Here is a 13,951-nt window from a genome sequence, read left to right as displayed (position 1 = left end):
CATTCTCTTTTGTTGATCCGGGTTCCGACTCGTGATCTCTCTATCCATTTGAGCTCAGATGCGAGCTCTTCATTTTTCTTTTGTTAATCCAGGTTCCGACTCGAGATCTCTCTATTTATTCGAGCTCAGATTCGAGCTCCTCATTTTCTTTTGTTGATCCGGGTTCCGACTCGAGATCTCTTTACTTTATTCGAGCTCTTCATTTTCATTTGTTGATCAAGGTTCCGACTCGAGATCTCTCTATTTATTCGAGCTCAGATTCGAGCTCCTCATTTTCTTTTGTTGATCCGGGTTCCGACTCGAGATCTCTTTACTTTATTCGAGCTCAGATTCGAGCTCCTCATTTTCTTTTGTTGATCTAGGTTCCGACTCGAGATCTCTTTACTTTATTCGAGCTCAGATTCGAGCTCCTCATTTTCTTTTGTTGATCCGGGTTCCGACTCGAGATCTCTCTATTTATTCGAGCTTAGATTCGAGCTCTTTATCTTCATTTGTTGATCCGGGTTCCGACTCGAGATCGCTTTATCCATTTGAGCTCTAATTCAAGCACTTCATTTTCCTTTGTTGATCCGAGTTCCGACTCGTGATCTCTTTATCTTATCCAAGCTCTAATTCAAGCACTTCATTTTCCTTTGTTGATCCGGGTTCCGACTCGTGATCTCATTACCTCATTCGAGCTCTGATTTGAGCTCTTCATTTTGTTGATCCGAGTTCCGACTCGTGATCTCATTACTTTATTCGAGCTCTAACTCGAGCTCTTCATTTTTTTCTCTGTTGATCCGAGTTCCGACTCATGATCTCATTATCTATTCAAGCTCTGACTCGAGCCTTTCATTTTCCTTTGTTGATCCGGGTTCCGACTCGTGATCTCTCTACATCATTCGAGTTCTGATTCAAGCTTTTCATTTTCTTGTGTTGATCCGGGTTCCGACTCGCGATCTCTGTATTTTATTCGAGCTCTGACTCGAACTCATTATTCTCCTTTATTGATCCAAGTCATTTCAATCATCAGGGTATGTCAATTGCTCGAATTTGATATTTTGCCCTCCAAATTCCAATTTAAATCTTCAAATCAGGCAATTCTCCAATTTCGACCTCTGGGTCACCCAATTTTCAATTCTCAATCTCAATTTCGACCTTCGGGTCAACCAATTTCCAATTTTCGACCTTCGGGTCAATCAATTTCCAAATTTTGACCTTCGGGTCAATCAATTTCCAATCTTTGACCTTCATTTCCCAATTTCGACCTTTAGGTCACTCAACTCTCAATTTCGACCTTCAGGTCACACAATTTCGACCTTTCGGTCAACCAATTCTCAATTTCGACCTTTTTGGTCAAATCAATTCTCAATTTCGACCGCCAGGTCATCCAAATTTGTGACCTTCGGGTCATTCAATTTCCAGCAACCAATTTTCCAATTTCCAATTTCGACCTTCGAGTCAATCAATCTCAATATCCAATTTCAATCATTTCCTCTTGCGAAAGACCCTTTTTAGGGAGAGTTCGAGGGAGCTCGTTCTTTTCGCATGCTATCCAATTTGTTCACTTAGCCCCTTTTTAGGGAGAGTTGGAAGGGACTCGCGTCTTTGTGAACCGTTTGCAAAACAATTTCCAATTTCACACGAGGAACCCTTTTTAAGGGAGAGGCTCGACGGAGACTCGCTTTTCTTATGACCCCCCAATTTCATACTAGGCCATTTTCGTCATGAAAGACCCTCTTTGCAGGGAGAGTGTGATGGACTCGTTCCTTTCATGACCCAATTTTCAGACCTCACTATTATCGGCCCCCTTTCCATAAGAGAAGCCTAATATTAGGGAGCTTTGACGAAAGCTCAATTTCTCTTCGAAAGTTCGTTTTGCAAACACCTCCTCTTCAGGAAAGAGAGGAGTATTTCCCATTTCCCATTCAGGTAAGGGCTAAGCCTGAGTCTCTCTTTTTGGGGAAAAAGAGAGGAGAATTTTCGTCACGGATGTGTTGAGCCGGATTTCAAATACTCATTTTCACTAGGGATTTCAAGAAAATTTGTCAAAGTTGTCAATCAAATTATTTGTTGATTTCAGAATCTTTATTGCACTAATCTCTATCTCAATTTACCTTCAGCATCACTTTCAAAAGAGTGAAGCTTTTGCGAAAAGAGATTCAAAACTCAAATTCTTTCTATTGGCCAACCAAAAGGATGAAGGATAAATCCTCAATATGGCCAGAAAAGAAGATTCAATGTTATTGAAAAGCCGCAGATGATCGATATTGATCGCAGTCAATGGCGCATCTTTAAAGGCTATTCTTGTAAGGACGAGGCAGTGAAAATATCCTGAGTGCTAGAAAAAGAGAGCATTCATCTAAACCCTGTCTCCTCAGAATCACTTAAGCTGCAATTAAATATCCGCAAAAGGGATCTCTCACCTGTCGTCAAGATGAAGGCGAATTAGGCGAGTAGACCCCCGGGGCCAAAGAAGATTCAAAACATCTCCAAGATGACGGAGTTTGTGACGGATCCTTCCAGGGAAGGTCCAAAGCACTGTCAAGATGAAGGCAGATGCGATGAACCCCTCGACAATCCCTAAAAGGTATTTAATTTCAGCTAAAGATCTTCCAGCCAATATCATCAACATAACCCATGAGCCAATATCATCAAAGAAGGATCGAAACATCTCCAAGTTGAAGGAGTTTGTGACGTACCCTTCTCCAAAAGAGAGCAAGAGAGGAAAAAGAAAGAGAGAAAAAAAGTTAGAACATCTCCAAAATGAAGGAGAATGTAGCAAAACACCAGAGAGCCAAAAGAGTGCAGAAAGATTATCATGAGAGAAGCCCTCAGGATATCAAACTGCCAGATCTATCAAGAATCCTCTTTAAATTTGTGAAATTCTATTATCAATACTCTTTCATCAACTGCTTTTACAATATCAAATTCTCTTTCCTGCTCATATCAAGGAAATTGATAACTTCCTTGGAGAAGGTCAATTGCGAGCAATTTGGATTTCAAGTCTCGATTCTACAAAGTGAACCTTATTTAGAGGTAATGCTTTGGGTAGAAAAGAAAGAATATCTTTGCAACCATGTGCAACATTTTCAAAATTTTTGAATCAACAGCAAAATTTCCAACATTTTGACAATATTTTCTAGTTATCCTGACATGAAGTGAGAGCTTGATATCCGTCTTTGATACATCCAGACACCAATTTAAATCTCTCTTAAGGACTTGATTCCTTCCCTTCTTTGAGAGCGCGAGCTCTCAGATTCACACACTTCCCTGTGTCCCCACTGTCCCACTATAGACAGTCCCATTTCGGTTCGAGGTCGAACCACCAATCATTTTCTCGCGAAAGGCAATTTCAAAAGCTGATTTTAGTCTCAGCAATGAGACGCCCAAAATCAATCCCTTTTCAAAGCTTTAGGGACCCCATTTTCCTTCCTTTTGCAAAAACCCTATTGGATTTATTGTGCCGAATCCAAAGGTTCCATCATGGTCTCTTCTTTCGAGGATTCCATCCATTTTCGGCCTGATCAGGATAAGGGTACAAACCTGAGCCTCAATCAAAGAGGTATTTCATCTTCTGCCCGATCAGGATAAGGGTACAAACCTGAGCCTCAATCAAAGAGGTATTCCATTTTCCGCCCAATCAGGTCAAGGGTACAAACCTGAGCCTCATCTAAAGAGGTATTTCATTTTCCGCCCAATCAGGTTAAGGGTATAAACCAGAGCCTCAACCAAAGAGGTATTTCATTTTCCGCCCAATCAGGATAATGGTACAAACCTGAGCCTCATCCAAAGAGGTATTTCATTTTCCGCCCAATCAGGTTAAGGGTATAAACCTGAACCTCAACCAAAGAGGTATTTCATTTTCCGCCCAATCAGGATAAGGGTACAAACCTGAGCCTCATCCAAAAAGGTATTTCATTTTCCGCCCGATCAGGATAAGGGTACAAACCTGAGCCTCAAACAAAGAGGCATTTCATTTTCCGCCCGATCAGGTTAAGGGTACAAACCTGAGTCTCATGTTAGGAGATATTTCATCCCCAATCAGGTTAAGGGCCAAACCTGAGCTTCGTTCCATATGAGGTATTTCTGTCCCATCCAGGTTAAGGGCATAAAACCTGAATTTCACTCTCACAGAGTGAGTCTTTTCTCTCCACTCTTCGCTTCATATCTACCATCTTCCTCGGGCTAATTTCTTCACACCCAGTCAGATCCTTCTAACTGGGGCATTTTTTTATGTATAGCCCAAATTTGGTGTGTTTTTCTTTGCCACAAAGCTCGGCAATGAGCCGGCTTAGTAGCAAAGAGGGGCATCTGTAAACACCCCAAATTTTCATTCACCTCCCCGAAATTTCCACCAAGCATCATCATCCAGCCTCTGAAATCGCTGGAGGGCAAAATGGTCATTTTCTGAGCCCGAACCTTACAAAAGTCAAAATTTCATCTGCAACTCTCAAAATTTCTCTATTTTCAGCTCAGATGTTCAAAATTTTACTCCTGACAGGAGACAGACATCTCCAAGTCTTGGTTGAAGATTGCATTTCATAAGACATGGCATTGCATATCATTGCATGAGCATCTCATATCACTGCACTGCACAGCATGTCATTTCGAGGTCCAGAACTCTTGATTTCAAAATTTTCAATCCAGATTAGAATTTTAACTCTTTTCAAAATTGATTTCAAAACCCTGGGTCTTCAAAGTTATCAATTGTTCCCATTTTACCCCCAGGGCTCTGAATTTCAAAATATTTCCTCAGGAAAACAATCTGGATAATTTTCAATAAATTTCAACTCAGATTTTTCCCTTTTGACAATTTCAAATATCTTCCTTTTACAAAATTGCCCTACAGGGGCCAACTCTTTCCAAAAATTCCTGTTTTACCAATTAGTCCAGATTTTATGAAAATTCCAAAAAGAAGTTGTTGTTTTATCCCTATTTCAATAAAGAAGCAATGTGGGACCCACATTAAGGTGGTGTCACATAGGCTTTTCTTTTGAAAATTTGAATTTTGAAAAACCCAAAAATATAGGAGCCTTGTCCTCTGGATTGGTGCCACTTGTCTTTTCTCTCTCCTCCCATTTCCATGCCAAGTGTCAGTGTGGGGCTACCCTAAGAAGCCGCCACATGTCATCCCATTTATCTGCCACGTGTCACCCTATCCATCCTGCGCCATGTGTCATTCCAAGATTACCAGGAGATGCCAAGTGTCATAGGTTGTCCTGTCTAGAAAAAAAGTGGAGCTTGTCTCCTCTGAGGTGGCGCCATTTGAAGAGTGTCTCCTGCAGAGGACACGTGTCAACCTCTCCCTCTTTCAGAAAAGTAGCCTGACACATGTCTCTCCCTACTTTTCTCAGAAAAGTAGGAGACACGTGTCACTCCTAGCTTCCTTCAGAAAAAGTAGGCTTGTCCCCTCTCAGGTGGCGCCATTTGGAGTGTCTCCTGCAAAGGACACATGTCAATCTCTCATTTCCTCAGAAAAAGCAAATGCCATGTGTCATTCTCTGCTCTTCTCAGAAAAAGTAAATGCCACGTGTCACTTCCTGCTCTCTTCAGAAAAGCTAGAATTCAAATATTCAAATCTCCTCATAGGTGGCGCAGATCTTGAACTCCTACCTTTTCCATGTTGTCTGAGATGGCGCCACATGGCTTGGCCCTCCTTCTCTCCCCTCTGCCACGTGTCATTCTCTGCTTCTTTCAGAAAAAGCAGGTGACACATGTCTCCTTCTACCTCCTTCAGAAAAAGTAGAGGACACATGTCTTCTCCCTACTCTTTTCAGAAAAGTGGGAGACACATGTCACTCCTGGCTTTCTTCAGAAAAAGCAAACCATTCAAATATTCAAATCTCCTCCTAGGTGGCGCAAATCCAGAGCTCTGATTTTTCCAGATGGCCTCTAAGGACGCCACATGTCCCTTGCCTATCCCTCTTGCCACATGGCATTGTAGGAGCCACCCTGAGGTGGCGCCACATGTCCATCCTTCATTCCTCCAAAGCCAACCTCCATTTGAAATTCAAATTCACCTTCTGAGGTGGCGCCATTTGAGAAGGCCTCTCCAGACAGCTGACACTTGTCTGCCACATGTCCAGACCTCCCTGCATCAGAAAAAGTAGAAAACCCCCCCTCTGAGGTGGTGCATTTTGCTTCCTCCATTCATGTTCTCCTGCCACATGGCATCGTAGGAGCCACTCTGAGGAAATGCCACATGTCAGCCTCTCCTTTCCTGTAGAAAAGTAAAATTTGAATTCCTCTAAGGTGGCACAGCCTGCTTCCTCCACTCCTGTCCTTCTGACACATGTCAAGAGCCTCCAGATGTGGCGCCACATGGCATGCTCCTATTGTTTCCAGCTTTATACCTCAAATCTCCTTTTGAGGTGGCACCAATCCACAGTCCCACTTGGCTTCAAAATTTTATTTTTATTTTATTTTTAATAAAAGTAGCCACATGAGGTGGCGCCACCTGAGGGCTCCCTGCAAAAGCCAAATTCGAATTTCAAAACCCCTAGATGGCACCCCCTGAGATGGCGCCACATGGAGGGCTCAGATTGAGCCTGTTTGAAATTCAAATTTTTCAGAAAAATCTATAAAAACAAGGCTCCATGCCCAGCCTAGGGAGACCATCTTTTGAGAACTCCTGTTGGACTTGAAAATTCGACCTAGCCTTCTTGAGAACCCGATTTTGCACTTTGGAATTCACGCCTCCCTTGGGCTCAGTAGAGAAGGTGCAGTGGGTCGATTTTGGTGAATCATCCAAAGCCCGGAGCGAAGGACGAACAAAGCCCTTGGTAGCAGTCCCTTTCAAGAGTTTCAAAGCTGCGTAACGAAGCAAGGTGCACCTCTTTTCCTCTTGATTTGATTTCATAATTCGATTCGGGAGTCGTTTGAAGAAAGAGCTCATCCGAGAGATGGATTGAGCTATTCTCATGAAACGGCATATATAAAAATACATGATTATGCTTTCTTGATGATTTTTAGCATTCATGCATTTAGCTAGATTTAATTTTCATTTTATTTTGTTAATTTAGCATGTTTCATGAATTAATTAGGATTAATTTAGCATTTATTTCAATTCTGCTCATTTTCAGTAATTATCTATTTTTGTCAGTCAGTCCACACGTCATTGCATGCATTTATTTTTTATTAAAAATCTCCAAAAAATCACGAAATGCGCCCTTAGGTGTCCCTGAAATTTTGCCAAAAATTCGAAGGCATTTGAATTTGTTTACTGTGGTAAACATTCAAAATGGCAAGTCGGGTTTTGTTACCCAGGATGCGTTTTGAAAATCATTTGCCGACTTGTAAAATCGAGATATCCCTCATGGGAGATCTGATTTTCAATCCGAAAGTTGTTCTGAACTCGGGAGAATGTCTAGTTTTGAATATGATTTTTTCAGATTTTTATGATTTCTGTTAATGTCTGACAAAAAACCGAGAGTTTGGGACACGTGTCAGAGCCTAATTTGGGCCTCTGAGATTTTGGATCGACTTGGTCGATGGGTTATCTTTGTGTGTTGCTCCAAATCCAAAACTGTAAAAAGTGAAAGTTATGTCTGAGGTGTCCTCTGTTTGCATCTGAAAGCCTGTGATTTTTAGAACAGCGTTGATACCTGCCTCAGATTTGTTTTGTCAGTCCCCTGTTTTGCTACATTTGTCTGTTCTGTTAGTTTAGGCAGGAATAGTTATATTTTTATATGTGTTTCCGTTGATCAAATGCCAAAGTCATAAACATGAAAGTTGTTCATGTAGGTGTCGTGCATAGCTCTGATTAATTTCATAAATTTCCATGGCATGTTTATATTTTTTTAGCATTTTACATCAGATTAGGGTGATTTTTACCTCTGTCAGAACTAAATCCCTGTTTACGAACTCACCATGGCTCAAATCCCGAGGCTGTAAAAACCAAAAATGTTCCATTTCGGGTCTTTTAGCAGTCTGCAAAATATCATAAGTTTCCATAATGTAGATCTTGTATTATCATATTAGGCATTGCATTTGGTTCGGATCCATAGGCAAAATCCACCATTTTAGGACTTTCTTTGAATTTTAGCATTTAAATCATATCATTTCGTGATTTTTAGCATTCTAGGCTGTTTATCAGAGTAAGTAGAGGCTTCATACCGAATTTGGTGCAATTTGGAATCGATTTGAGGTTCGGATTATCCGTAATACCAAAACAGGGTCCCGCAGGACCCGGATCCAAGAGAAAAACAAGCAAAAATCGTTATTTTTGATAAATTGCAAAATACCAAATTCTGATTTTACAGTCCTAATGTGTTTATCAGCATGTCATACTGCATTTCATCATCATTTGATTCAATTTGAACTTCAAAATCTCAATTTTACCAAGTTTTCCTTCAAAAAACCCTGATTTTAAAGGTATAACTTTATAATTAGGGGTATTTTGGTCATTTTGACCACCATTCCGAATTTCAAACTATTTTCTACTGAATTTCCTGCATTTTCATCATTTCAAAATATCAAGGAAGCATGAGAATAGGGTTTATATCCAATTAAATCCAATAATTTCATAATATTATTGGAAAATCTTGGAAAAACCCACACAGTTGAGCTAACCCTATTTCAAGTTTGGCAGGAACAATCAAAAGAAGGAGCTGAAGTCTGCAAATTTCTTTTATTTCCTTTATTTAGTGATGTAATAATGTAAATTTTGGAATAAGAGAGTTAATTTCCTGCTTAGACTAGGATGCATATCATATAGTTTAAATTTATGCAATATCCTGATTATATGATTCATGCATTTTATTTCAAAAGCACTATGGATGTTCACGAATGGCACGTGCACCAACTCTTAGGGAGTTGATGGACTCGGTGGGATCCATATTTACGGCCCTAGTCGGAATATGGACGAGACCCAGATCCATCATCTTTCTACTAGTCACATAGAGCCCACACTCTTAGGCTATCTTAAAATGCACATCATATTTCCAAAGTTTTCAAAGTCATGTGCATCAAATCAACTAAGTTCTGAACATATTCATGACCACAGTCAGAATATGTGAAGGATTTATTTGGACTTAATGCACATTTTTCAACCAATTCCTCAGAAAATCTTTTCAAAGGGCATTCATTCACTCATGTCATTTGCATCATGAAATCATTTTCTCAAGAAAACTTCATTCTCTAGAAATCGATTTCTCAAGAAACTTTGAGTATTTTCCAAAATCGGTTTTCCCAAAGTCAAGTTTTCACAGTTTTCCATGGAAACCAGTTTCTCAAGAAACTTCTAAGTTGGATTTCCAAAATCAAAGCTTTCCCTCGATTTTCCCTGGAAAATGTTATTTTCTTAAGATTTCCAAAAAAAGTTTCCAATTTTCCTCAAAGATCAAACTCAATTTCCAAGTGTTTTAAGGCTAAGATTCCCAGGATTTCAATTTCCCAAGTTTTGAATTTCCTTCTCCAATGAGTTTTCCTATAAATTTTCCACCATTTTCCTAAGAAAATTCCCAAAGTTCAAGTTTTTTTTCCTGAGAAGTGTTTCCCTTTTCAAATGTTCACCTTTTTCTCAAGAATCACTTCTATTTTCCCAGGATTTTCAACCATTCATGATTTTCCCACAACTTTATGAACTTTCCCGAGATTTCAAATCTTTTTCATCTGAGTTTCCTGAGAAATTGACTTTCAGCTTTTTCCTGAGAGAATCTTTTCAACTCCAAATATTTTCCAAGCATACATCATGTTTTCCCAAGCTGCATTTTCCAAAATTTCATAGCACATGCCTGAATTCTTTGTGCATATAGGATAGAACACGATTTTGATGATTTAACTAAGTCAAGGACAATTTTGGTCCTTGGTTCGATTACCCCTGTTAAAGGCGGCAGGAACGGTCGAACCTCGTACCGACAGGTCGAGCCCCATCCCATAGATTTTCCCGCAATTTTCAAAACGGAGGCGAGTATTTCAAAATAATTTCCAAAATCCGGTCAAGTTTGAAGCGCGAAAGCATTTCCCTCTCTCTCTTCCGCAAGGAAGGGAAGACGGGAAAAAATTTCGCGACGATAACAAAGCACCAGCCCCGCCTCACAACGAGAATCTGGGAGAAATAACTTATGAGAAGTTCCTCAAGCTTGACCCACCGGTTTTCATTGGCAGTGCCGATCCAGAGCTTGCAGAAAGTTGGATCGAGGAGACAGAGCACGCATTCCTGGTACTTGGAGTACCGAAAGAGAAAAAGACAAACTTCAGCACATATAGGCTGAAGGATAATGCACGAAAGTGGTGGGATACCACTAAGATCATCAAGTTCTCTCAGCTTGAAGTCATCCCTTGGGATGATTTTCGGAGAACTTTCTTGAATAACTACTTCCCGTTGCACTCCAGAAATAAGAAAAAGATGGAGTTCCTGGAACTAGAGCAGGGTAGTATGAGTCTCATCGACTATACTACCAAGTTTCAATACCTTGAGCGGTACTGCTCTCGGTTATTTGACACAGACCAGGAAAGAGCCGATAAATATATCAACGGATTTTTGGAAGGGTTACGATCTCGAGTTATAACCAGCATACCCCAGATTTTTCAAGCCGCTGTGGCAGCAACTTCGAAGATTAGCACAGACTGGGAGCGATGCAAAGGGATCGTGGTAAAGAGACCAGTAACAAGTAATGGGAACAATAGGAAGACGTTCTCCGGTGGCCAGGAATCACAACAACCTTTTTATAAGAGGGATTTTCGGGAGAACCATTTTACTCCACCGGCCGAGCGGCCATTGCAGATGGTAGAAGCCAATCAGCCCTACCAACCATCTAATTTTCGATGCCCGAGGTGTAGCTCAGATCATCCCGGAGGGGTTTGCCCTCGCGATACAGGAGGTTGCCTATATTGCGGCAAACCAGAGCATCGTGTAAGAGAATGTCGCAAGAAGGCCTCAAATCTTCAACGGAGAAATATGGGATCTGGAGAACCCTCTCAACAACAACGACTGCCACTACCCAGGGTAGAGCAGAAACCTGTGGCAGGTCGTATCTATGCGGTGACAGCCGAACAAGTCATGGATAATGATCGTATCAAGGAATCTTAATACCTTGATAGATAGAGTTGTAATGGGTAAAAAGCTATCGAAAGACAAGATCCAATGAATGCTTGAGACAAGAGGCGTATGACCTTGTGTACGGTCATCTGGATCGTTGTGTATCCTTGTTCTCAAAAGTAATGTTGGATTTGTTAAATTAAATCTTAAGTGCTTATGCCCAAAAGTTATGGCTATAGACCTCATGATTGAGAAATTAAGTCTGCGTAATTTGAACGCTAAAAGTCACATAATAAAATAAACCATCGAGGAATTGTTCCCAATAAGAGAGTCCTGTGAGGTTTTACATATTCAAGATCAGATCGTCTAGCTAGAGTGAGCCTATGAGGGTATACAGCTCCGTGCGAGTGTATATGTTCCAAAATCAGTAGCTTGACTAGTTTGATTCTGTGAGGGTGTACTGATCCAATATCAGGTAAGTCTGACGAGGGCGAACCTGTGAGGAGGTACGTTTCCAATACCAGGTAGTCTGACATGGGACTTGTTCCAAAATGGTTAAATTCTAATAAGAATGATCTATGTGTATGAAATAGTTACACAAGATGGCTAAGTTGATAGCCGGTTGGAAGAACATTGATTCAATAAAACTATCGTGGTTGTAGTGTAATTTAAACGCAGATATGAGAAGCATACCTCATCGATCATGAATTATGATACGAGGTTATGATTGGAATAAATACGATGTTCAACTAAGTGAATACAATTATGAATCTAACATATGGGGGAAATATCCTGAGTTACGCACTTTGTACTCTTAACTGAATTTCGCGGACGAAATTCCTTTAAGGGGGTAATGATGTAAGACCCGCAATTTTTCAGAAAATATCTGAAGAAATTCTTGAGGCATTCTCCAGTGAAAAATAGCATTTTTTCCGTAAAGCGAATCGAACCGATTCCTGCGACCCAAATATACTTAGGATATTCGTATCTTCACGAATATATGCTCAAACACTCTAGAAACCATAACTTCCTACCTAAACGAAATCAAGAGATTTCTACGAACCAACTTTCTTAGTTACGTTAATACGAAGAGAATAGCGTACTAAAAATTTTTCGAAAAAAATTGCTGAAAACCCGAAATTTTTGCGGGACCCATGGAAATGTTGGTGGGACCCACAAAAATATTCCTCAGAAAATATCTTTTGGGACCCACAAAATATCCTATGGAAATATCTAGTGGGCCCCACCTCAAAAGGAACCTCTTAAAATTTAAAATAAAGCTAAGGGCAAAACGAGAATGGAAAAATCCTTAAAGGAGGTGGGCTTGGGCTATAAATAGCCCTCCCCACTCTCTCTCTTCTCATAATTTCGGCCCCCCCTCTCTCTCTTGCCTTCTCTCTCTCTCCTAAACCTCCCCTAGTGAGCCCAAGTGAGTCTGAGCCCACCTGACCTGGCCTGAACCCACCTGACCTGGTCTGAGCTTGCCTGACCTGGTCCTAGCTCACCTGACTTGGGTCTGAACCCACTTGACCTGGTCCAAACCTAGTTGACTTGACTTGAACCTAGCTGGGTTTAAAGTCAAAGTCAAAGTCCTTTTTTGTCCAGATTTCGGTTTGGATTTCTGAACCCAGACTTAGCCTACTTGAGCTGAGTTCAAACCTGCTGAACCCAGTTGACTTGGACCGAACCCTTTTTGGTTCAAACCACTTAAGTTGAGTAGCTTGACCTACTCTACCTCTTTCTCAACTAAGTCAGCTTCATCTGACTTAGTCTGACCTCTCGAAGGAAGACTCGAAGCCAAAGGAGCAACCCGGAGACGTTTCTTCCACGATTTGAAGTAAGTTCGCTTCATTAATCCATCTCTCTCAAGTATTTGATTGTTTGTATATAGCATATACTTTCTAAAGTAGTATCTTGCTTTAGTTCTTGATTGTGCCCTTTTTGGACACTTCGGTGTTCACCCGCTCGTCTCGTAACTATCGTCGGATATATATGTTTAAATACGCGGTATATGCGTTCTTCAAAATGGTATCTCGCTTTAGTTTTTGGTTGAGTCCTTTAGATCATTTTCGTGTTCACCCGCTCGCCTCATAACTATCATTGGACACGAATCTAGGTGTATATCTGTTGATTCTGCCGATGCGTCCTATATCGCACAGGCCATGTAATTTACCTTTGTCGTCGCATCGTATGATGCGAAGGCTCCCTGCTTTCTGCAATTTCCAATTACTGCACTTCCGATTATGCATTTACTTACGCCGTCGTGTTGAATGACACCAAGGCTCCTGCTTTCTATAAATATATATGTAGAATATTTCGTTCAGTTACACACCCTGAACAATAGTATATGCATTTCTTTACGCCGCCACTGTATAAAGCACAGGCTTCTGCTTATACTAAATATATGGCACGTAAATGAGCGTTCAAATGGAGATCCACTTTAAATCGCCAATGCGATCCCCTTATGTAAACACCCCAAATTTTTCAAAATCTTTTAAATATTTCCTTTTTTTGCCCTTTATCTTCATTTTTTTTTGGGTAATTGAGTCAGTTTTAAAATCTAAATTCCATTTTATTTCTCAAGTTTTATTGAAATTAAATTCATTTTATATATCTAACTCAATTTCAGATCCGGATCCAGATAAAAGATCTAAATCTGAGCTTCGTTGTCCAATATTTAAAATCAAATTCTCGAAATTTCCAAAATAACCTTTTAAAAAGCTCAGACAGTTCGTCCGGTATCCGTTTGGATCCGTCAAATGGTATTTCTCAATTCGGGGTTCAAAACCCCAATATTTTTTTAAAAAACTTGGGTCCAAACCCATTTCTGAAGAAATTTTCTCAAAATAACTTTTAAATTCTCAGAAAAATTCCCTTTTGTAAATATTTTTGCAAAAACAAAAAAAAAAATAGTTTTAATCTTTGTTTTCTCACAAACTTTAGGATTTTCTTCTAAAAATAGCAAAAAAAAATAGAAAAATAAACCAA

Source organism: Nuphar pumila, chromosome 1 (genome assembly GCF_984573655.1).
Source record: "Nuphar pumila chromosome 1, dmNupPumi1.hap1.1, whole genome shotgun sequence".
In the NCBI taxonomy this organism is placed as follows: Eukaryota; Viridiplantae; Streptophyta; class Magnoliopsida; order Nymphaeales; family Nymphaeaceae; genus Nuphar; species Nuphar pumila.
The sequence above is the reverse complement of the archived record's forward strand: the minus strand, read 5'-3'. Positions refer to the sequence as shown.